Source organism: Rissa tridactyla, chromosome 5 (assembly GCF_028500815.1).
Source record: "Rissa tridactyla isolate bRisTri1 chromosome 5, bRisTri1.patW.cur.20221130, whole genome shotgun sequence".
NCBI classification, from domain to species: Eukaryota; Metazoa; Chordata; class Aves; order Charadriiformes; family Laridae; genus Rissa; species Rissa tridactyla.
The window spans coordinates 37,579,982-37,604,367 of NC_071470.1; the positions used below are offsets into that span (position 1 = coordinate 37,579,982).

Genomic DNA, 24,386 nt, shown 5'->3' on the forward strand with positions numbered 1-24,386 from the left:
ATGTTTGGGTTTCAAGGGTTATCACAACGTAATACAAGTTCAAATTCTGTGGAAATTATTAAAAATTGCCTCATACAATATATGGATTCTCACAGAAAAAAGGTGGCTACTCTGCTATGCCAGAAATATAGACAAAAACAACAAAAAAAGAAAAGCCTCTTAAGAACTGCAACTATTATTATCCACAAATTAATCTAGAAGTATATTTTTGATAAAATAACCACACAGAGAATGTTAATTATTTACAAAATTTAAGATAACGTGCCCCTTTTCCCAAAGGTTCATAAAGGTACGCAGGAGACTTCTGAAGCGTGGAGGAGAGGCTAACCTGATTTTTATTCATGTATTTCTGTGCTTATCTACATGGAAAACAGAATTATTTTCTATTTAGCCCTCTGTTAGATTTGGGGGGTTTTAAAATATCTGTTATTGAAATCACAAGCCTTCACCACAAAAAGCAGTAACAAAAATAGCAATAGGACAGCAAATATTGGACTGTAGCAACTCTGAGCATGTGTGCAGCAAAAAATCATCTCCTAACGTTCAGTTGTCTTGAAATAAAACATAAGGAAGAATAGCTTGTATTTTACCGAGGCCTCACCACAATGAGCATTTGCTAACAGTTTTCACAGAAATACAGCTCTTAAAAGCTTTTTTTTTTTTCCTTTGCCTTAAGAACATAAAACTTAGAATGAAATAGTTCAGCAGTGGAACTGTTCATTACATAAACACCTAAGATAACCGGAAATCACCTGAAGCATACATAATTTATTATAATAAAAATAAGGTTGTCTATTTTTTGCCTTCTTCAGAGTATTCTGCAAGAATAAATTTTAACACATTCAAATGTTTTTATTTTCAAAAATACTATCAACACATAATTTTCATTAAATTATTTAGAACTATGTAGATATACACCTTTTGGACTGAAGTTTGGACTGAAGTTTAGGAATGATAACAGGCAAATACTTTCTTTAACAGAAGTAAAATGTGTTGGTTTTTTTGTTTTGTTTTGCACTTTCAAATGACAGGACCTTGATAAATATGGCTAAAACACAACGCTTTCTTTAATGGTGATTAAACATGGGTAAGGACTGCACAAAGCAAAATCACTATTGTGACAGAAGAAATCTAAGTGACTACAAACCTTCATCAAATTCATCTATTGTATTTAGTGGGATACAAAAATGAAAATGCAATAGTCGTTCTTCAGACAACAAAATTTCCTTTGAGAAACAATGAAACCTTTCTAACATATTGACTATCACCACCATCCTTGACACATTTTGCATCTCACCTTGCAATATTTTCCATAGTACTCTTTGCATCTAGAAACACAGGGCCACAACAAATTTAGATTCTTCATGTATTTCTGTGCTTATCTGCATATATTCTGCATATGAGATACATACACCTATAATACACATTTTAAGAAGACGTTCATAATTCTCCCTATTTCCACGTATCCAAGGGATCTCTGAAATGTCAGCACTCTCACCAAATTTCATAATTATTCAATGTACCTTGCCACACTAAAGATTAACCATGAATTGTGGTTCCTCACATGGAACTCTTCCACCCACATTAGCACCATTTGAGAGAAATACGATGAACCTCATTAAGTAACTCAGTGCTCTGATATTTCTGGGGTCTTTTTTGTAGAATCATAGAATCATTTAGGTTGGAAAAGACCCTTGGGATCATCGAGTCCAACCATCAGCTCCACTCTACAAAGTTCTCCCCTACACCATATCCCTTAACACCACATCTAAACGAGTCTTAAACACATTCAGGGATGGTGACTCCACCACCTCCCTGGGCAGCCTATTCCAGTGTCTAACCACTCCTTCCGTGAAGAATTTTTTCCTAATGTCCAGCCTAAACCTACCCTGCTGCAGCTTGAACCCATTCCCTCTTGTTCTGTCACTAATTACCTGTGAGAAGAGACCAGCACCAACCTCTCTACAATGTCCTTTCAAGTAGTTGTAAAGAGCGATGAGGTCTCCCCTCAGCCTCCTCTTCCTCAAACTAAACAGTCCCAGCTCCTTCAATCACTCCTCATAAGATTTATTCTCCAGGCCCTTCACCAGCTTCGTTGCCCTCCTCTTCACTGGCTCCAGCACCTCAATATCTCTCTCATATTGAGGTGCCCAGAACTGGACACAATACTCAAGGTGTGGCCTCACCAGTGCTGAGTACAGGGGGACAATCACCTCCCTCCTTCTGCTGGTCACACTATTTCTAATACAAGCCAGGATGGCATTGGCCCTCTTGGCCACCTGGGCACACTGCTGGCTCATGTTCAGCCGCGTGTCAATTAGAACCCCCAGGTCCTTTTCTGCCAGGCAGCTCTCCAGCCACATTTCCCCAAGCCTGTAGCGATGCATGGGGTTGTTGTGGCCCAAGTGCAGGACCCGGCACAGAGATAAGCTATAACCCAGGATGTTGTACAGAAGCAAGACAGCAGTGACATATATGATAGAGGACCTGCATGAGACCCGTGGCACAACTGAAGAGCAAACTGAATACTGCAAGGTGTCTACAACAGGGTGCTACGAGCTCACGTTTAGGTAACAGTCCATTTGTAACATTTCAACTGTCCCAACACGACAGAACAAGTTTCTCCCTTCAGAAGAAAAACTATCTTTAGATCAAAACATGAACAAAAAGCAGCTCATTAAAATAAAAGTTTGAGCAGTGTGTATCATATAGTTGCAGCAGATGAGAAATCAGATGCAAAGAAGCGCTGATGTACTGGGCACTTGCTGTTACTTTTTTTAAAAAAAAACTCTTGAAATGTTAAAAAACATCCTGATCACACAAATCATTTGCCTTCTAGAGCATGTAACAGATACAATTAGTACTCACAACAGCTCTATAAAGTAACACAGATAAGCATTTAAATTTTTCAGAGATTTAAGCAATTTATTATGTATTGTTGTAATACCACACAGGACTGGCTCCTGCTACAGGCAAAGTCAGCTCCAGAAGTGTTGGGTAAGAGCTTTGCAACATTAATGGAAATTCAGTAATTACTTTTAAAGTATCAAGGATTTAATCTTGCATAATCTGCATAATCTGAATACCCAAACTACTCCCTTAGCTAAAATACCCAGAAACCCATCTGCAATGCTGGAAGAGGCCCCCAGTAAAATAAATCTTTCTATTTGGTCATCGTGAAGTTTTTTCTCATGTTTTGCACATTTCTTAAGATTGGAGAAACATATTTCAGATTCAAGGCACTTAGTAATCCTTTTGAAGTAAATTAAGTGAACAGCAGAGCTAAGATTAAATATGTGTGCTCTGTTTTTTTGGTGTTTTTTTTTTTAAATGCATAAAGGAAGTTCCACTGTTCAAGACAGTACTTTTTTATTATTATTATTTACATACTTCCCTCTTATTTACATACTTTCCCCTTATTTAAAGGAGCTCTAAGTACTCGAAGCTGCTGAAAGTCTTCCTGCAACATACCTTTCCAACAGCAGCTACGCTTTGCCTGTACTTCTTGTACCCTAGCTGTAATTGCCAAGAGGAAACTTCAATTCTAAGCATTTTTTAGTCATTTCTAACCAAAGCTAGGTTGAAACTATTAAAAATACATTTTTTAAAGGGCGATCTCAAAATTCTTTCCTCACTTACATGATATTGGTTTCACCCCAATGCAAAACACTTCTTAATGTAGAACAGCAATGAAAGAGAAACATCCCAAGCCAATGTAGCCAAGAGCTGAAACAACAGTCACTTAAAATCTTGGAGATCCGGGTTCAAACTGCCTAATTGACACCACTAACTTCAAGGACACCTGAAGTATTTAGACTCCAACACCTTATTTCTTTGGGGAGTGTGGCTTTCAGTCCTTCCTTAGTAGCTGTTCCTTTTGTGTAACCAAATACTAATTGCTCTGATTCACCCATGTCCCAGTCATTACAGAGCCCATCGCTCTCACGCTCTGTTTCAAGAAATATTTAATCATTGTGGATTATCTCCCAAGGGTTGAATAGGAAAGGCTTTAGGCATCACAAGTCCTGCAACATCCTTAGGGTACAACAAATCTTTCTTTTGGATATTATGACAACAGAATGGACCTCACACTATCTCCAACATTTTTATGGTGCACAGAGAGCAAAAAGGAAGAGATCCCAATTTTTACATTGTTATGGAAAACTAACCAAAAAAAAGAAAAAGTGAGAAAGAGTCATCCCTAGCATTTCCTCTTCCTCCTGACTGATCTTTTTATGGAAGACTGGCCAAGAAGCTGTTCTTGGGCTATGTAATTTTTTTTGTTGTTGTTGTTTCTTTTGGCTGGCTGTCAACCACCCAGCAAAAAATAAACTCATTAAGCTGACAGGAGACCTGAACACACTCGTGTTGTCAGTGCATCTCAGCATCACTCTCGTGAACCCAGAAGCCACAAAAAAATTAAAATAAAGTTAAACTGACTCCACCCTTAGGATGCAACCAAGTTTGGAAGGATCTGTTAGTCCAAAGTCAGACTCTTGCAGCATCTGAACTAAAGGGTGCAACTTTAACACCTCTCAAGCCAAAACAGTTCTAAAACTAGTAGCAAACAAGGAGAACACAGAGTGCAGAGCCTCAAAAAGGCATTTGTGTCACCATTACAGCTCTCAACCTAATTTTATTTGCAAGCCTGCTATTTTTGCATCGAAATCACACTGCTTTTCATGTTTTGAATCCGTCCACACATCTATGATTTTTTTTTTGCTGCCACCAAATTTGTAGCTTGCTGAATGGATACCCATCTTAAGGCTCACATGAAGACTAGTAATCAGTGACATTTCTACTTAAAAGTAAAAAAAAAAAAAAAAAAAGTCACCATGGCTACGGTCCCTCAGCTTTCTCAACTACTTTAAGACATTAATTCTGAAAGCTTTTTGGCTATGTTTGCACAAAATGTATGCTTCCATATTACTCTGTCATGTAAATTAGGTTATGCTGCAGTGTTTGAGATCACCTGGGACCATACAATACCTCTGGCTGGCATTCCAAGAAGACTCTGTAAGAAGCAAGGTGATAGTTTCTCTGATTACATTAAGGAAATTATAATTAAATATATTAAATAAAATAAAAAGTAATTAAAAAAATGCTATTTCTTACCCCTTCAACAGAAGGTAAATATTGAACGTAAAACCTCCATATATTTTCTGGTTCTTAGGCTGCATTTATAAACAAAAATACTCTTGGTATTAAGTACAGAATTAGAACAAGGTGAACCAAAAAATGTCTGTAAGGCTGTAGAAAATGCTCTGTAAATGCACTTAAGTTATTTAGAAGATGAGGAAAACACAGAGGGGAATGATAAAATGTATATAAGGTTTGATGCTGGTTTTCACACAAACAGAGCATGAGTAGACGACAATCCTGTTTAGGACTTGTGTCCCGACTGCTCTTTAGCACCTAGAAAGCACCCGTACAGTTCCATTACTCTGATCTGCACTGACCCAATACTCCCTGGGCTCAGGCCTGAATGCAAAGGTTTGAATTCAAGCATAAAAGAAAAAACTTTGTTCCAGGATGCAAGTCACCTAAAATTTTTTTAAAGTGAAAGGGCAGCTTAAAGCATCCAGAGATCCAGTATGCTGGCTGTCTTAGCCACGCATTGAATTCTCCCTATGCCATGAAAGTAAAATTAAATTGTAAGACAGCAACAGGTTGTTTTTTCTCTCTTTTTTTTTTTTTTATAATGTTCTTGTTCTTGCTAGATATCAGATGTGACCCAGAAACAGTATTTAGCAAGTCCAAAACATTTTGTCAGCTGAATGAAATAGGCTTGAATTTTACAGAAAGCACGGGCAGCCCACCCAAGTACAAGTGACAGCTTTGCACGCTGCTGAGGCCTCTGACATCTTTCTGGGGAAAAGTGCTCCCAGCCAACAAGAATCTATTTATTCCTGTTCTACCCCTACACAGCTTCATCCTCCTTCATTCATGGACTTCCTGAGAAATTATTTTTCTTCGAAGTATTTCTGTGTAGCATCTAAGCACTGGAAATGTAGATTACAGAGATAATAGATATGTTTAAAATTAGACTAAGCAGCTGTATTTGTGAATTTGCATTTCTGACTTGATTATAGTAAGCACTCAAGACTATTTGTATAAGAACTAGAAATGAGTTCGTATGTTGCAATAAAAATACATGAATTTCTCTCACTTTGACACCAATCAAAAAAAAGCTTAGGTAAGAAACGGCAGCTGTTTCTTTCTAACTGGTAACAAATGGTAGTTGTTTCTTTGCAATTCTGTAACTTCACTTTAAGATTCATCTGTGGATTTTAATTGCAAGAATTAAATTAACCAACTATCCTATATTTTATAAATGGAAGAACTGTTCTCCTACTGACTCTGGATTTTTCTCACTTAAAATTTTAGCTCTTATCTTTTTTATACCTTTTCTTGAAAGGCTGAACAGTCTTTTGTTATCTAAACAGTCAACATTTGTAACCATCGGATAACCATTTATGAAGTGTTTTGGTAAATTCTCTACCAAAATCAAGCACAGATGACAATTTATTTTACTTAAATATTCTGGCACAGTAACAAAAAAGTTAAACTTAATCCCTTTGTATTTTGTTAAAAACTGAAACAACCGTTTTCATCATATGATTTTTTACAGTGATGCAGAAAACAAGAAAAAGTACTTGGGTCCTGTATTCAAAATTTCTCAATAAATATGGTGGCATATGTTAAAGCAACTGCAGCTTTTATTTCCAGGAGTTTAACCATGAGATCTAGACATCTTATTAGGATATATGTATTATGCTTCCTTTATCTAACAAAATAATCAGATGTTGTATTATACTACACTAGCCATAAACAAATTTCACCTCCATGCATTAGCTGCATCTTGCTTACAGATGCAATATCTCATCCAGTGGGGGACATGTAACGGTGCAGATATGAGCTCGCATGAAGCATTAACCATGGGTAACTTGTCACAGCCGATCACATTTTATATCAGAAAGAGAGAGGATTCAATAAACATTCGAGGAAGGTAATATTTAATGACAGAGGACATCACACCTGTTCTCTATTTATTTATATTCATTCATTTACTTAATATTACTTATTTACAGGAATCTCTAGACTGGCTCAAAAGTTACAGAACAACCTTAAAGAGGATATCTTACCACACCAAGAAGAAACAACCAAATGTTTTCCCAGATGCAGTGAAGGAGCAAAAAAATATCTCATCAGATAAATATGTCTGCCTCAGATTATTTGAACGAGTTAAAACTGCAAATAATTTTTATGCCTTTTTCAAGAGATTTTATTCATGTTTATTAATGCAGTTCCTCTGGAAAGGACACAACTATTACTACTAACATTATGATACTACAGTAGAAATGAAACCACTGCTTATTAAAATTTTGCAGTAATATTTTACTCCATAATCTAACTTGAAAGTTAAATCTTTAGGAAGAGGTCTTTCAGACTTTCTTTTGACGTTTGAAAAGATTTAGAGAACTGATAAAAGCGGTTTTCTCGGCTCTGCCCAGGATGCACCCAGTTTCTATATTTAAAATATAAAGAATAAAATATTTCCAATTGATCCATTTCTTATAATTAAAACTTAGAGAACTGACAGATATAGCCGTCCCTGTTGTGCTGAATGAACTTTAATGGAGAATTTCCATCAAGACAGATTCAAAGGAATACAGAGGACAGGCTTTTGTTAGTAAATAATAGAGTATTAAAAATTAAGGTTGATTAGTTGTAGAAAAGGGCAAACTGATTAATCCATTTACAGGAAGCTTTAAGTAACTTAAAAGCTTAAGCCCCATTTGCAGAAGTCACCTGGGCAACTGGGAGCCTAACCTGATGAAAACCACTTCCACTTTCTGCTTATAAAAGTATATTCAGAATTTAAGTTCCACTTACATCCAAATTGTCTTCTGTTCTAATATTCTTGTCTACTTTAAGCATGATGTAACATATGCTTGTTTTTAAATACATAGCTTCAAAGAAAAGGACAAGTACACAGGAGAAAGTAATGTCACATAATAATTATTGTAACACCAGTGATAACAACAGATTGGAATATCTATAAAAATACTTTAAAATACGCTGAATAGAGAGTTTCTTTTTTATAACTGCGAAATCTATTTTTCTTAACTCTCAAATGAAAACCCTATGAGATATTCTTACTGTTACAGGATTCAGCTTCACTTAACCGAATAATTCTCATTACTTAAGAAGCCTAAAACCTTGGGCAGTCTCTCCAGCAATGTTGAAAATGTTTCTCTACTGTTCTCAATACTGGAATACTAATGCAAGGGGTGATGTGAATGAAAAAGTGTAGCTAGCCAAAAAATACTCCAAAGGAAGAAAAAAACAACCAACTTGCTGTCAGAAATGCTGGTTCAGCAGAGTATAAGTACTTCAAAGAAAGGTGTGCTTTGTCAACAAATCCAGTTAAAAACTGTTGAAAAGCTTTTCTCCTCACCATAAGGTCAAAATGCTTTGTCTGATGAGAGGATATGAAATTTGAAACAAAATATGTATATCGGGGGTTGATGGGGGGTGGTGATATTCCTACTTGGGGAAATAATTTTCATTTTGCTGGAAATTTTAAACTTCAGCACCTTGTTACAATCCAAAATAAAGCACAATTCTCAAAGACAAGGATCTTCCGTAACACAAAAATCCTGATTTTCAACCCATTGTACTGGTAAGTGATGCCCACAAGTTCATTTCCTAGAGCAGCTAATGTTTTCTTATGTAAATATGACTTCAATCTATCTTACTGTTTGAAAACTTTCAAGAATGCCTTCTTATATACAACCATTGTTTGTAACCAAATATCTTAGTGCTCTCTCAATGGCTCATGTATGCTGTTGAGGAAACCAATCAGAAAACTGAGATGTAGAGCTTTTATCCAGAAACCCGAGACAAAATTCATTTACATCCGCAGAGTGCTGAGCCTGCCCAACTGAAGACTCAATACAATAGTGTTATCACTCTTTGAGATATATTTAGATGTATTATGAATTTGCCTAAGACAGTAAGAAGCTGGAATACAATAACAATTTAGTTATTAACCACTTCTTTTAATAGGCCAAAAACCTGGTTTCTGTTCTTTGTTGTCATGTCTTCAACTTATTTGTTATGGCAGTCTTAAACAGTTTTGTCTCTTTAGTTTCCAGCAATGCTCAAGGCATGCTAGACTTAGAAGCAGTTTGATCACAGTCAGGTTCACGGTGTTGTTGACACAGCTGGAGGACCTTACCCATCAATAATGGAGCTCCACAGAGGAACTAGAGTCTCAGCCACTTCTGCTTCCTGCAGAAGCCTGCTGTGTTGGAAGCCGTGCCTTGGGAAAGTTCTCGCTGGTCAACTGATACACTTTATTGTTTATATAATTCCTCAAGAAAGTTTATCCTAACAAATGCTGTGTTGATACAAAATAAACAAGTTTGTTTTAGTCAAGAAGCAGCTCTTAGCTAGCCTCTACAATACAACTTTCCTTTTGTCACTTTCATCTTCCCCCTCCAATTCTGTTCTTTTTTTGTCTTCTTCTTGCATCTTAACCTCAAATTAACTTTAGATGAACAACTTCTACGGACATGAGCCACAAAAACTCCAAACAAGTTATGACCTAAGTATGATACTGTAATTGCTATTAGGTTAATGTTGTTATTCTTTATTTCTGTATGCCTGCCCTTCATATTTCCAACTACATATTGTATTATTTATTTCTGTATACTTGCCCTTCATATTTCCAATACCATTTGGTATTATAGCTAAAACCAAAGTATGTCCTATGCTTTGAACTGCCTGTGAACAAAGTATGGAGAAAATAAATAAAGAGCTTAGCTTTCTTTAGCCAAGCCTTGAAACATGCTATATTAAAAGCAAAAGTCTACCCTGCTCTGAAATGTAATAAATTGTATGGCTGTGTCATTGTATACAGGAAAAAAAAACACTTTCATAATTGTGTGTTCAGACAGCATGTAATACCTAGAAGGCATTGTCATAACTACTACAATTTGGCAACAAAACAGATTTCAATAAATACTGCTATCAAAAGTAAGAAGCCATATATAACAAGAAGAAAAGTATTAAGGGATAACAAATTCCATACTTTTTGAAACAGTAAGTGTAAAAAACTGATAGGTGAGGATGAAGATATTTCTTGGCAACAGGGAAAAAAAAGAGTGGGGGATCTGTAAGAACAAAAGAAATCTTAGCCCTCACACAGGTGTTCTACTAAACAGGGACTCTGATCTACACTAATAGTGCAAAAGGGCAGATAGATACATTCAATAAGTAATTCTGCACTTGTAAAGAAGTGAGATGATTTGCTGGTACCTCATGAGAATGATGAATTACTTCTTCAGCCCATTACAAGTATGACATTAAAAAAATATTACTTTGCAACAAACATTTTCGGACAGCAAGACCAAAGATCACGATAGAAGAGGGTTCTCACAGAATTGTCCAAGGAGACATCTATCGCACCGGCATGAATTTTTAGCAATGCTGAAAATACCAGGAAAATTTCAGAAGTCTGAATGAATGCTAATGTTACAACTGTACTCTAAAAGACCATGTTTATAGCTATAAGAAGGTTAGAACGATGGCAGTCCTGAGCAAAACAATAATATATATATTAAAAAAAAAACAAATACGAGATTCAACTGATCTATCACAGCTATATAACAAAGAATAGGAAGCAAAATTAATGAAAATGTATCTTCTTAAATGAATTTGGTTTTATTCTTTGATACAATTGATACTTCCACTTGGTAAAAATATCTGTATTCATCCATAAACTTCTGTGGCACTTGGTGTAGTATTCTATGACAGCCTGATGACAAAATAGTACCAATTACACAGGTTAAGAACTGGTTAAGTGACATCTCAAAAAGAAAAAAAACAGCTTTCAAGAAGAAAGCATCACAACATAACTCAGATTAACATGGAGTTACCCAAGGGGAGGGCCACTATCACAAAACACTTTCTCGATTATTTGTAAGTCTATGTGATCAATTGTGACAAAATTTGCACAAGATATAAATTGATAGAATGGTACGTACTGAGATAAACCAGTTACAAAAAGCAACCAGAAGTGTTTGGTATATTCAACCTATGCTAGAAAAAAAACATTCTAAAAAAAGCCACGTACGAAGTTATAGAGCTACAATCAAGAAACACATGCTAGTCTACAGAATGATGAACTCTTGTGGAAAGAAATAGTTCTGCAAAGGGTTTGCCACAGTGAGTGCACCAAATGAAAAGGAGATCAAAATACAGTGCTGCTGCTGAAGGGTTAATATGTAAATGCAATATAGAAACAGAAGAGTAACACTAGAGAGGTAATATTTAAACTCACAAGACACTGCTGAGACAAGGCATTGGCATGCTGTATCCAGCTCACATTTTCACAAAAATACTGAGAAGTGGATTTGGAAAAAAAGCCACAGAAACTGAGTTGTGAGGAAAATGTATGCAGTGACAAATTTAAAGAATTTTAGTCCACTTGTTTTGTTGTTTGTTTTTTTTTTTAAATGGAGAAGAGAATGAATACTAGGTTACAGCAGATAAATACCTCCACAGTAAGAAAATAGTTTGAGTTCTTTAGCATAGTGGAGAAAGCCACATCAGTAACCAGTGACTGGAAGCTGAAGCCAAATAACTTAATAAACAGCAGATTCGCCACCTCTTACTTTCTTCCGATCACAATTCCATTTTTTCTGGAAAATATGTTTCAGCCAAATGCAAGTGTAACAGTCAAGGGGTCAGAGCAGAAGACCTAATTGCTTCCTTTGGCTTTAAAGTCTCAGTCTCGATACTCTTGGTTTTCAATGGTTCAAAGGCATTTCACTAGTACCATCCATACTCAACATTAATATTAAAGAACCGGCTTTCAGGGCTCAAGTGACACTGGAGCTTTCCTGTTGAGGCTTTTGTCATCAACAGAGCCCATTAACGGAATTACAGCTATCTTGTACACAGCTGAGGTGCTATTTCTGTAAACAATGATTTACACAATTGAGTGCAAAAGTTCATCCTTCAGGTCAGTACTTTTTCTCCTCTAGAAAGAATTCTGTTTGAACTGGAGTATAAAAGCCTGATACAATACATAATATCAATCATAGACACTATGGGCAAAAAGGAAAACCAGCAGCATTGTAATAGCCACAAAGCCAGTAAGGTCTGTTTTTCGCATCAGCAATATCATTTAAGACTACCCCTATTTATGTGTATATCTCCGTTATACTTCAAAACACACAGCATTTGCTGCAATCTTGACAAGTTAACAGAATCAACATTTCTTAGGGAATACATGCATAGATTATGTATAACATGCATGTGTTTATATTATTCAGGCTGATAGAGTTTTGCCACAGTATCAACTGCCGTGGTATCTATAGATTTCTAAAATAACAAAGGGTTTGAAAGTTATCTACCTCATGAAGTATAAACAAACTTCTAACGCAGCAACTGGAAACTGACTGAAATTGTCTGAAGCACACTAACAATCAAATAAACATTCTTCCACTACACAGCTGATGAAGATAGAAATACAACCACCAACTGATCATTTCAACTGACGGAGCATCACCTGAGAAAGAAAACGGGCACTGCACACAACCAGCGAGACGCAAGGGAGTACGTTCACCCCTTCAATCTACAGAGAAGCAGGTGCGTGCTACCTACTCCTCACATCACACCCCACCGTAAATATGTAAAAGTTACTTTCCTGAACCCTTGGCGTATGGACGCTCCCCTAAGCACATGCATACACAACGCCAACTCCCAAAAAGGCAAGGCAGCTAGGGAAGTCTCGCAGCAGCAATGCTGCTTCCCACCACCAACACCACCATGTCTAAGCAAAACTTCTTCCACTCGAGACGCCACGCAACGAGACACTTTGGCCGACACCTTTCAGCCAACATCCATGCAGCTTCTCGCCATCCCCAGCACACTCCACGTAAAGACAAAGCCGCGTTTTAAACTTTCACTCTTTGCCACCAGAGCAAATCCTTTGACGTGAGCTGGCACCTTTCGGGCTGGATTCCAGATGGGATAAAAAGCAGGTGGTTCGAAAGGACTCAGAGCCTGGAGGAGGCCTCAAGGGAAGGGATAGAGGAAGCTGCTTTCTGCGGGTGCCCGCCGCCCCCTCCCCACCGCACAGCACCGCTCCCCGCGCCCCTTCCCCGCCAGCTCCTGGCTGAGACAATCAGAGCAGCAGCGACTGTAAATTACAGAGACGCACAGTGGATGGATAAAAGGGAGGAAGAAACCTCTGACGCCTGAAGAAAGGAGAATAATTTAAAAAAAAAAAAAAGACTTAAAATAATACAGAGATAGATTTCACCTCGAAGTGATACTAGGTAAATAGATGAATAAGTGAAACAACACACCTTTGACCCTTTCTTTTCTTCCCTAAATATAATCCCCCTCTTCCCATAATACACACACCACAAAATGACCATTAATTCAAATCCATTCTTTAAAGGAGAGGGGATTATCTCTGTGACCGACTGTGCCTCTTTCTCTCTCCCTCTTTCACTGGCTGAGAATTAAAATTGCATTTAAAAAGAGAAAAATAAATAAAACGAAGGTATGATTATTATTTCTGGTGGGTGCGAAATGTGGGTACGGGGAGAAGGAGTCTGGGGGATGGGGAGGAGTGGAGAAAGGTGGCTAAGGAGAGAAGAAAGGAAAGGAGGACCAGGAAGCCCAAGGAAGGATGAGGGGAAGGCGAGATAAGGGGAGGATAAGGAAAGAAGGATGAAAGGAAGGAGGTCGGGGAGGGGGGAAAGGATGAAAGGGAGGAAGGGATGAGGGGAAGAAAGGAGGATGCTTTGCCCTGGCCTCACCTCAGCTCGGTGGGTGGGGGTGGGAGAATCTCTCGCCGCCGCCACCTCCTCCTCCTCCGCCGCCTCCTCCTCCTCCCCAGCAGCAGCGACTGTTACTGACGGGCTGGGTGTGCGGCGCGGCTCCCTCACACGGCGCCCAGCCCCGGCCCCCGCCTCCCGCCCTCGCCGCCCGCTTCTCGCTGCCGGCCCGAGCCCCGCTCGCTCGGCTCTGAGGGGACCCGCGAGCTGCCGCCGCGGCTGCCGGCCTCCCCGCGGCAGCCACTAGGGGAGGAGGCAGCGCGCCTGCGCCGCCGCCGCCGCCGGGCGCGGGCAGCTGCCCGCCGAGGGGGTGACGGGGCGGGGGGGAGGCCTTGCCGCCGCTGACCGGCCCCGGCTAAGCGGGTCCCTAGGCCGGTTGCGGGCTGCCTCAGTGCGCAGTTGCTGTGAGTATGGAAACGGCGTTACCAAGCGTCCGGGTGAGGGAGGGAGGGAGGGAGGGAGGGAAGGAGGGGGAGTGGGCGGTGCGGCGGAGGAGGCATGGGGCTGGGGGTGCGAGGGGAGGGGAGCGGAGCCTGCGGGAGGCGCCCCGAGGGGCCGGGAGGGAGATGGCGGTGGCTGCCGTGTGGGCCGGGAGAAGGGCTCGGAGAGTGGCGGGGGGCAGCCGCGGCAGGTGGAGGGCTGAGGTGAGGGCACTCTGGCTGGACCGGGCGCATGTGGGCCCCGGCGGCAACGGGGCTGGGATTGCGGGGGAAACCGGGCTTGTCCGGCCGCCTCTGGAAAACGGCACCGGGAAGGGGATGGCGCGTCCCGGCCCCGCGGCGGGGCGAGGTGCGATACGGTGGCCGTGGCGGGTCCGTGGTGTGCGGTTGGTAGGGCTGAGGGACGGCTGCGGAGAGGCTGTGCCCGGCAGCGGGGGCTTCGCAAGCGCAGGCCGGTGGCCGAGGGACAGCCCGAGAAGCTGTGACAGGAGGGGTGTTAATGTGGATTTTATTCGCCTAATGATCTCCTGAGCTGCTTCAGATACTAGGCAGAGGGAAGATAATTGCTCTATGAGTGTACCATTAGGACCGATTGCAAGAACTTCGGTTCTCTGGTTCTCTTAAGCTACGAAAACTTTGCTTATGGTTTTCTCATTAGTTGGGTGTTTTACAGCCCTACATTCTCTGCTCCAAATGTCAAGTTTTGCGCCTCTCTGCAAAGCCTTGCTCTTTTCTCTTCTGTTACTTCACTTGTGTTGCTAATATTACCAAGCTTAAGTTTTTTTCGCTACGCTGCAGCACCTTCTTCTGCTGTTTCTTTTGGATGAAACATCCTGCTCCGGAATCGCCGATCCTGAAGTCCCATAAGTGGCGGAGGATCCCTGTGGAGTAGGTGGTTTTGAGGGGACTTTGCCGTTTTGAGGCGGTGTGAATCCCACTTACGTGCTGCTGTTCCGCGTATCCTTTGCACTTCTTGCGGCATCCATCTGCTTCACCACCTTCTACGTAAACTCACAGGCAACAAGGAGGGGAGGAGGATGAGTCCTACCACACTTTCACCTTTCCTTGCCTGTTTTAGGCTTGGAAGGGACTTGCCAAAACAATTCCCTTACCTCAGGCTGTAAGGGAATGATGTTAGTGGTACAGGTTTTTATCAGGCCTCAAGTAGAGGCAGTAGTTGCCAGTCTTTCTTCTCTCTTCCACAGTCTGAGAAAAATATTTTCAGGATCTCTACATTCATTTTTACAATGAATAAATAAGGAAGGGAGCTGAATTGAAACCTTAGTTTCCTTGATCAAGGCACACCAACAGAGTCCAGGGGGGAGTTTGCAGCAATTTCTTCGGCAACAACTTATTTAAATATGAATTTAAATGTGATCAGATTCATCATGGCACATAGTTTTTACAGCCATAGAACAGAAATAAGTAGTCGTAGCCAGTAGTATACAGAAGTACTTTGAATTATTTCAACCTCACAGTATCATTTAGGATTGAAACATGACCTATTCTGCATGCGTAAACAGAGTTCATGCTAGGCTGGCCTGCCCTTTATGGTGATGTGTAAATTATTGCAGTAAGGCAAACTAGGTATTTGGTTTGTGTCTTTAATAAGTTTTCAGGTTGCATCAAATTACTTTTGTAGGTAGTGGTATTGTCTTTCCCATGCTATTGAATGGAGCCGTGTGATGTTAGGAAACCTTTACTTACAGACCTTCTGTTTCTTGCCTTCATTTCTGTACTCCCTGTCTTTTGGATTGCTAGTTTTCTAGGTAGGGACAGTGCCTTACTTTGTTGTAACTGCCTAGTCTATTGTGAAAATTGATGGAAACAAGCAAGGTTCCTATTTCTTTATCACAGTGCATTACATCATTAATTGAATGTCAACTAAATGCTTCTCCAGGCATTTGACTAAAATGAGCATGAGCTATAGTGTACATATAAGAACCACAAATAGTAAATAAGCATGATTATGAAAAATGATATTACTTTTTACCATCACCAGTAACTAAGCTGCAAATACATCTCTCGTAAGTTCAAACCAAAGGTCTCATTCAACTATCTGTGCATGTTTCTGTTTAAAGTGTGTCAATTTAAGAAACAAATGAGATTACTTATGTCGTCCAGATTACTTTTATCTGAGGCAGAAGACATGGATTGCTGGACTGTTGCTAAGAGGTCTGCCGGAACGTGATAGAGAAATCTGAAGGGTCTCTGTCCACTGTTTAGAAATTTCTTTCTTTCTTGTAGGTTATTAACTGATTTTTGAAGCTACTCTTATTTTTTTTATCACTGTTAATTGTCTCAAAGAAAAGGAAGAAAATGGAATTTCTTACCACTGTTTACTAAAAACTGAGATAAGCTGCTATGCTTCTCTTAAATTAATGTAGCTCTTACCAGCCGAGGGAGGCCAAGTGACAGCTCCTAACAAATGCTTGCAACTGCCAGGGGGTCTCCCACTGCCAACTTTCAGAAAAGGGACATCACCAAAGCATCAGAAATATTGGCCATTTTGATTAGCAAGACAGACAAAAAGACTCTTCTGTTTAAGTGAAACGTGTGTGGATGCTTTTTGTAAATACATGTTGTTGTTTTTTTTTTAGTTTTGTGCCAACTGTGGAACTGTCTGTCACCACATAGAACCCAAATATTAAGCATGTACATGGAAAATAAGAATTATTAGAATAAGAACTACAGAAAAATAAAAACAGTGTATGTTTCGCCTGTATCATTTAGCCTGGTCCTTGATGGCCATTTAATCTTTACCTTTCCCTAAGGTTTTCATGGTGAGTTCTGCAATACATAGTTACTCAAAGGCGTAACTAGTCAGATACAAGTTGCATTCACTGTAGCTTTTGATGGGAGCAGCCCATTGAAGTGAAAAGGAGATGGGTGGAATTTGGGGGAGAACACACACTCAAGAGACACATAAATACGCATGGGCAAAAGGTCCTGGCAGAGTTGGGGTTCTTGAAACAGCATCCCACCCACAGCCTCAGCCTACCATATGGTAGATGAGCCCTCTGTGCCCAGTCACTTACCTTTCGTAGGTGTAGGAGTCCTCATCTATATAAAGGCCATCAGGAAATGAGTGGGATCATTGTTGAAAGACATTAATTCAGGATCTAGATCTGTAGTGGCGGTGTGATCAACCAGAAGGTAGATGTACAGAAGAAACCATGGTGTCTTATGAGCTCTGTAGAGAATTTGCAGTATTTACGCTGTGGAGACTGCATGGCAGAAAGAGCTTTTAGGTTCTGTAAGTGCAGTGCTCTTTGCTACTTTTTGAAGAACTCAAAGCTGTGTGATCCCTGTAATAAAAAGTGAAGGAAATCAATGGGTTTTTAAATTTCTCTGCTTAAGGAACTGTATGTTAGCATTTGTGGTTATATAGGCAGATTGTTTGTTCCAAGGGTATCGCGTAGTAAATTTCAGCACATAGCAGTCCCAGTTTTCAAATACCAACCTACAGTTCACTGGTGCCTGGACAGATCTGAACTTGACTTTCTAAATCATCTATTGAATATTTTTCTATGTCTTTTTTTTTTTTTTTTATGACAACATTAGACAGTAGATACCTTGACATGATGTAATGTACTGCGAAATCATTTTCTTCTGGGTAACATTTAAATCTATAGCAGTCAAGCCTTAGTCTGTTACATGTTATTATGATACCTATGACATGATATCTACCAAATACAGGTTTTCTCCGTAAAATTACATGTTACTTGTGTTCTCTGACAAAGTAGGTTTTGGATACTGGGGATAATAATTTAGAATTTTTATATTCTCCAGCATGCAAAAAGAATTTACAGTGAGGGTAGATCTAAAATTAATCTGGGGATATTTATAAATGTAAACACAATACTACATCTTAATGCTAATTCCAGCTTTTTTCTTTGTTGCTTTTTTTTAACTTTCCTTTTTTTTTAACATAGCAATCAATTTATTTTTTTTTTCTGCACATTTGTCTTAACTACTGGGCATTTAGCTTTTGCTATAATATATCTGTCATGTCATTTAGCTCTTTTTCTCTATTTTCTATTTTTCTAGCATCCAAATACTGTACAGTATCAACTTCTTCAGTAAGTCCTAATATTTGACATGTTTTCAGCCTTAAAATAGCTTAGTCCACTTCTTGAAATATTGCAAAGTATGTTTTTATCTTTACATCTAGCGCTTACGAAAATACCACGGCAGGAATTATCCCCATTACCCGAGAATAAAGTCTCAGCATTGTGTCTGTGTACACAAAAAAACCCTCCACAACTTTTGCTCATTTTTTCTCTTGTAGAACACTCTTCTACAATAAAAGAAATTATTGCTAAAAACGATCTCAATTGTTTGTTTCAAGAACATGAACTTTTTTGAGTTCTTATTTCCTCTGTTATGATCTCAATAGTTCTTTGTGTCTAAATGGGCTTCGTTTCTGTTACTGCCTAATCCTGAACCCCTGTTCCTATTTGGACAACACTTGTGCTTTATTGAAAAGAAGAATTTCTGAGAACAGGAAAGCTGAGACTAACAGGGTTTTTAGTAGAAACAAACAGTTAACTAGTATCTAAGTGAGAGAAATTGAGGAGGATTTGTATCTCTTAGGCAACTTAAGCAGACTTTGAAAGCTGCAGGTGGCACTTAGGATGCTTTAAGCTTCTTTTAGTCTCAGTTGTCTTTAAAGACAGAACAACTAATAGGTTGTTTCTTTAAAGTAGATTGTTGCCTTCCTGTACTGATGGGAGGCTGTCAGCAGCTCTGAAAGATATTTCAGTGTCTCGTATTAATAAGACGTTACCTTTCAGATTTGATTGTCTGAGTGCACATAAATATACAGGGATTGACTAAGACCATTCACTGTCCCTGAGCACATTTGCATACCTTTTAGGTGGGTATTTGAGAGACCTGTGTTTTGGTTTAGGTATGTCACTTTTGGCATGTTCGCTTGAGCACTGGGTTGCAAATATTTCTTGCTTCTCCTCTGCAGTGAGACACTTCTGTGCTAGATATTAGCATGAGCAGCTCAGTAAGCGACAGTAAAGCCTTCACACCCTGCAGGTCCTTTAAATTGGATATTGTATAAAGAGTCATATGCAAGGTGGATTCTGATACTCCCTGCCATGCCCTCTGCCACCCCTTTGAACTGTTTTCTCTGGCTTAAAAGAGTCTGCCAGTCAGAGCATTCAGGGACTTACCCTGATTTGTACCTCTGAAGTAACTAGAAGGCAAGTAGCAGATGCAGTTTGTTTTGAAAAAAACACAGGGGGTATGCCTATCCATTTTTTCATGCTGGAGAGGATGAGGCAACTACCTTCACTTCTTTCAGAAAGCTAACTTTAAAAATTCAAAAGAAATGCAAAAAAGACATCTGCTCTTTGCTATTGTCAGACTAATGTTGACTAGATTAACAGCTACCATAGCAGACTGTTATAAGGCCTTTTCCTTAAATGGTTACTTCTCAAAACCACAGGAACAGATTTTAAATTTTGTTAAAGCTTTATGTTGAACTTCAGTTGATGTGGGGCAGGGGTGTGTGTTCGTGGAGGTCATCTCTCATCCTTTAATTGCAAGAAGGGCAATGTGTGGTAGATTTATTGCACCTCCATATTTTGAAAGGTGGTAGAGAAAGCAGGGTTTAGAAATCTTGCATATATTCAGAGAAAGTGCTATAAACTTTTGAGTATTTAATTCAAATGCCATAAAATCACTCTCTCTCACATTTATAAAATGAATCATTTTCTATCTGGACAGGGGTAGCAGCTAGGGAGAAAGAGTGGGACTCGGGAAAATGTAACTTCTCAGCTCTTCCTCAAGCCTCCTTGAATAACTGACTTCAAGTCTTTAAAGCTACCTCATTTTTTCTGCATCTAAGTTGTCTTGATTATACATATATGAGAAAAAAATATTTTTTATACCTTTCTTTAAATCTCTTTGCTCCTACAAAAGCCTTGATCAGATAAGCAGCTCTTAAGCAGAGAGCGCTGCTTTTGATGTTGACCACTACTTTCTAGCTGTTTCCCATCTGTTGTTTGTAAACACTTCATGTCTTGTGCTGCTGATGTTGTTAGCTCCTTGGAAAAGAAGCTCTATTTTCTTATGCTTGCATGCTGCATCAAAACAACAGGAAATCTGTCTACGACTGTGAATACTACACAATGCCAGGATATAATTTTTTTCTTGCTAGGGACTCAATTAGTGAAACTCATCAGAGGTAAACAAACCTCTGTGTTGCAACCTACAGTGTTGCAAACTGTAAGGCAGTGTAGTTCGTATGTACACAGAATATGTGTTCAGGTAGCCTTGTCTATGGAGACAAGTGAGAAAGAGACCAAAGGAGGGAGCTGGGCTGAGTGTGTGAGAGAGGAGACAGGAGGTAGTAGAAGAACTAGGCAGAATGCGCACAGATTGAAAACCACAGTATGTATCTTTGGCTCATACCTTTGCAGAACTAGTTGAAGTCTTCTGGAACTGCTCTGTCCCTAGAATTCCTTTCTTTTCCTAGCAAACAAAGGTTTAGGAAGAAAGATTAATATCTGGATCCTAATAACTGTCACAGAGTAAGAATGACTCTCGAAAATTTTCAGTCTGAGGAACAGAAGAGTTTTCTATTCTGCCATGGCTCCAAATGCATTTCATTAAGTATTCCTCTGTTGAAGAAAATAGCCAATGGATTTGCTTCACTGCAGGGAAATTACTGTTCTCAACCTTCTGCTTTTTCAATTATTACATCCTGTTGTGCTTTCTATACGTATAAAGTGGGATGGAAAGCTGTCTGGTACTTGCTCATCCATGTGAAAATTGCTGTATTCCTCCACTGAATCATAGTACTGTACTTCTTTGCAATGTCATTTAAGAGTATTGGGCTAAACTTTGATCCTTTCTCAGGCCTTATTATACAAACCCCTGTTGTCTTTATGAGACTTTTAGTAGACAAAACATGACAGGGAATATCCATATCTGACATTGCATCATGCTAATCTAGAGGCAACTAGCTGTAGAACTTTTGGTCTACAAGAAAAATAAATTTGTTTTTCTTTTTATTAACCTTTCTTTTTGCTTATCGTTTCTGGTGTGCACTACATTAAAGGTTCTCTATACTTAATTAAGGTTTAAAACAGACACTTGTGATGTTTTACTTGCTAAACATTTTTTATCAGAAGAAATGTAGTCACTTAAATATATTTTTTATCTTGTGGGCAAAAAACAGTGGTGAGATAGAATCAAGATTTGTTTTAGACAAAACAATGTTTACAGAAATTATCTCCTACATCTTGAAGTATATAAAATTTCTAATTTTTTTTTTTCTATTCACAGAAGCCCAAGATGATGCATCTTTCCATTAACAACTGTAAAAATTATGTTGTTAGTAGTCTGCATCACAAATGAAAAGACTATGGATGATTCTGGTCTTTTCCTTCAGGCCTTGGTGAATCATGAAAATGATGGAAAGTTGATTTTTCTAAAGGAGCAGCAGCTGTAAGTAAAAAAGAGGAGAATAATCAAGAAAAAAAATGAAAAAAAGGAAAGCTGATGACAAGAGCTACTACTGGTTGTGACCAGTCTGCATTTTAATGGACCTTTTGACCTAATTTACAGTGTTTCTTGTTAATTAAGTTTTTTAGAAAGATCAAACCTTTTTTTCTGCTAAAAATCATGTACTTCCACTAAGAAATCTTTTATCATCTACAGTAGCAATACAGCAACATAAAATTCTGGGGTTTTTTTTATGAAGAAATTAAAAAATTATGAGCAATAAGCCTGGAGTATTTCAAACCCCTTTGCCCTGTTCTCACTTTTCATTGACAGTTAAAGAATGATATAAAACTAGAGATTAAAACTAGAGATGAGTCGATTCAGATTGGACGTTAGGAAGAAGTTCTTCATCATGAGGGTGGTGAGACACTGGAACAGGTTGCCCAGAGAGGTGGTGGAAGCCCTGTCCCTGGAATTTTTTAAGGCCAAGCTGGACGGGGCTCTGAGCAACCTGATCTAGTGGGAGGTGTCCCTGCCCATGGCAGGGGGGTTGGAACTAAAGGATCTTTAAGGTTCCTTCCAACCCTAACAATTCTATGATTCTATAAAGAATTCCTTTTTGTCTGTCTGTCTGTCATGACCAGTGCAAATAATCAGATAGGCTTATGAAGGCAAACAGTTATCTAGCAGCAGGCTCATCCATTTCCAGTTTGGAGATGGACATAGTTTCAAACAGAAAGAAAATGACATTCTGAAAATCCCCATGAACTGGTTAATTCTGAGAGAAGTATGAGAAGAATGCTCCATGTAAAATAAGGATGCCCCATTTAGATAATAGTCTTGATTTAAATATCAGAAATGCTATGCACATTCAAATTGAATTATGCAGCTTATTACTTCTGAAAATGGTTGCACTTCTTGATCGATCAGGTCAAGATTTACATAAGGCCTTACATAAAGCACACCTCCAATGGGAATGACACTGCAGGAATATTTACATTTTCAAATAATTCTTCATATTTGAATGACAGCTGAATGTACCATCCCTTAAAAAAAAGAAAGAAACAAAACAGGGAATGCTTTTTCATTAAATTAATGAAGCTGCTCAGAAATATTGAAGGAACGTCGAGCAAACTATAATGATCATAGAACTTGCAATAATATGGGGGGGGAAGACCTTCCACGATCCTATTTTGGAAATTTCTCTGACAGGGTACTAGGATCCATTCCATTTCATGATTTCTTCATGCAAATTACATAAAATACTACGTAAAAAGTAGTATTTTCCATTACAGAATTTTGGCAAATTAAATCAAAACAGGTTGCTATGACAGTTCCTACAAATATTTCTATTTTAGCTTTGTTTTGTATTATAAATATGTCAAGATGAAGTCATTTCTGTCAAAACACACATTTTTCCTCTTGGGAAAAATTTCCAGGCATTTTTTCAATGCCCTAATTTTCAGTATTCGTCAAAGTCAAGATGAAGGCTAATTTCAAATGCTCTAACTTACATCTGCATAGTCATAAACCCACGTGAACATAGCTTTAGTCTTATAAATGAGTAATGTCATTAGATACAGTATTGTTAGTTTAATTGCCTTTGTTTACTGTTCTGTATAAGTGACTGAAAAATAAATGACACACATTGGCTAAACCGTTTCTAGTTGTTTCTGAAATGGAAGTCAATGGTATATATATGAGCCATTGCCAGAAAATGTTAACAGTTCTGGTTTTTGTTCTAGTAGCACAATGCCAAGTGAAATCTAAGTGGATACAGGGAATTGCATCCAGTCCTTTGTAAATAAGAAACATAAGAAGCTCATTTAATATTGGTGCCAGTGGACACTGTAAGTGTTAGCTGATAATGCAAGTGAGGTTACATTAAAAAAAAAAAAAAAAAAGTTTTTTGGTGCCAGTGCATTTGCAACAGTATAAAATTGACTCAAAGTTTTTATCAGGGGTAGTATTTACCATGTTGGGAGTTAAGTCCTCGCATTCAGATGTATTGAAAGGACTGGGTGTTTTCAAGTTTTAGATTTTTTAACATCAGAATATAAGAACTATAGGTTGGAGAAGGAACTGCCAAACACGGAGTTCGCTGGTATGGGGCAGTAAAGTTGATAAATTTCTGTTAGAGATATTTCTTTTATTAAAATTCATAGATATGCCTCCTTGAAATTAACCCAGATGTGTCCTATACATTTGGGTTAATCATGGGGTTTAAAGCAAATGTTTTTTTTGGATTATCGGTTGATTGTATCTCCTAAGAGTGGCTGACATCTATGTTGGTTTATGCCAGGGTTTCTCAAAATGTTATCCAAGAACTACTACATGGCAGCAATATATGCTTGAGTTCTGTCAAGAAATAAGAAGTCATTTCATTAATGGCAGCTTATTTCTGGTGCTCTGAGGTTGCTAAGAAAGAAGGAAAAGGGAATGTCCTGAAGCAAGGAAAAAGATAACCAGAGAGTGTATTGAAAAAGAAGGGTGCAACAGGCAGAGGGTATAGTATTCTAAAAAGCAGGTAGAAAAGAGCTGATTTAAGACTGATGAGCAGAGGAACTGTAGAAGCCAGTGTTAAACTGCATTTTTTAGGCACATGTTGAAAGGCATTGTG

At 38.8% G+C, this 24,386-nt stretch overlaps 1 protein-coding gene and 1 long non-coding RNA gene across 3 annotated transcripts in view; one reads left to right on the forward strand and one right to left on the reverse strand.

The window, feature by feature from the left end:
* CTNNA2 (catenin alpha 2) overlaps positions 1-13,911 on the reverse strand; it is a 515,391-nt gene extending 501,480 nt beyond the window's left edge. Inside the window, exon 1 of the mRNA XM_054203179.1 lies at positions 13,845-13,911. The gene's annotated coding sequence lies outside the window, so the exon portion shown is untranslated. The remainder of the gene's footprint in view (positions 1-13,844) is intronic.
* LOC128910219 (uncharacterized) overlaps positions 13,259-24,386 on the forward strand; it is a 39,117-nt gene continuing 27,989 nt past the window's right edge. Inside the window, exons 1-2 of one of the 2 annotated variants that reach the window (XR_008466648.1) lie at positions 13,259-13,355; positions 21,608-21,769. This is a non-coding gene — a long non-coding RNA (uncharacterized LOC128910219). Of the gene's footprint in view, positions 13,356-14,044; positions 14,267-21,607; positions 21,770-24,386 lie in introns of those variants that run through there. The other variant, XR_008466647.1, reaches the window with a different exon arrangement.